This window comes from Aplysia californica, unplaced genomic scaffold, assembly GCF_000002075.1.
Source record: "Aplysia californica isolate F4 #8 unplaced genomic scaffold, AplCal3.0 scaffold00738, whole genome shotgun sequence".
Lineage (NCBI taxonomy): Eukaryota > Metazoa > Mollusca > Gastropoda > Aplysiida > Aplysiidae > Aplysia > Aplysia californica.
The window spans coordinates 176,428-177,787 of record NW_004798008.1 but is presented as its reverse complement, the minus strand read 5'-3'; the positions used below and the strand labels follow the sequence as shown (position 1 = coordinate 177,787).

General features: G+C 41.5%; 1 non-coding gene across 1 annotated transcript in view; it reads left to right on the top strand.

The window, feature by feature from the left end:
* Positions 1-1,287, top strand: part of LOC106013242 — a 3,956-nt gene extending 2,669 nt beyond the window's left edge. Inside the window, exon 2 of the transcript XR_004859175.1 lies at positions 1,202-1,287. This is a non-coding gene — a transcript (uncharacterized LOC106013242). The remainder of the gene's footprint in view (positions 1-1,201) is intronic.
* Positions 1,288-1,360: the final 73 nt, after the last annotated feature.

The following is a 1,360-nucleotide window of genomic DNA, read 5'->3' as shown; positions in this document are numbered from 1 at the left end:
AGAGAGAGAGAGAGAGGAAGAGAGAGAGAGAGAGGGGGTGAGAGAGAGAATGAAAGAGAGAGAGAGAAAGATGTATCAAAATAGGGACATGAGAACATTCAAAGTCAGAATTATTCTTATCCTGGAAACCTGACCCGTAGAAACACAACAGATTATGTTGATTACTGCAGAACGCACGACTACTTCAGGGTGGTCTAGATTTCATTTCTTTTTTCTTTTTTCTTTTTTATAGTAGAGGGTTTTACATACGGCGCTCGCAACTGCATAAGGTCATACGAGCGCTCGGGACACATTAAACATTATCAGTTGGTAGGACATTTTGAACTTTGCCCGGGTGGCGGCCGAAGCCTACTCTTATCGATTTTAGACCACCAGGGGATCTTTAAGTTACTTTAACGTGCGCAACTTGCACACGAGGATTTCATATTGACTTTTTTTCTGTTATCACAGTTTTAGTTTGGTAATTTTGGTAAGGTTTTTACGGCGCTCGTAACTGCATAAAGTCATACGAGCGCCTTAAAAGTGACCATTAATTGTGGAACTGTCCCTTATGGTGATGAATATAATATGATTCCAGTGTCTGCCTTGTGTAATTTGTGGGTGGTTAGAGGGTGTTCTGGTGTGGTTTGCTCCTTCTTCTTTATCAAATATCTATCGTCTTTAACTCCCGTCCTCCTTTTTTGTGTGTGTTACTCTCGTGTAATTTCCGCCTCTTGTATAATCTTTTTGTGTTGCAAGTGCCGTAATATTCCTACTAAAACGTGGATGGTTGGCAGGTGCTCTGGTGTGGTTTGCTTCTTCTTTCCTATCAAACAACTATCGGTGGGTGGTTGGCAGATGCTCTGGTGTGGCTTGTTCCAATCTTTCCTATCAAACATCTATTGTCTTTATCTCTCCTCCTTCTTTTTTATGTTTGTTACTCTCTAACTTTAATCTTCGGCACTTATATGACCTTATTGTATTGCAAGTGCCATAAAACAATTACTAAAACTAAATATCTATCGTCTTTATCTCCCCTCCTTCTTTTTTGTGTTTGTTACTCTCTTGTGACACCTCTAATCTTCGGCACTTATAACATGACCTTTTTGTGTTGCAAGCGCCTTTAGCGCCTCTTATTTTCGGCCCGTATGTGACCTTATTGTGTTGCAAGTGCCGTGAAACTCTTACTAAAACTAAAGTGTGTGTGCTTGTTCGCTTGCAGGTGAGGAGGCGACCGAGCAGTGGTACAGTGAGATCAGACAACACAACTTCAACTCGGAGAGCAACTCTGGCACAGGTACCACTGCATACGGGCTGTCGTCGTCGTCGTTGTTGTTGTTGTTGTTGTTGTTGTTGTTGTTGTTGTTGTTGTTGTTGTTGT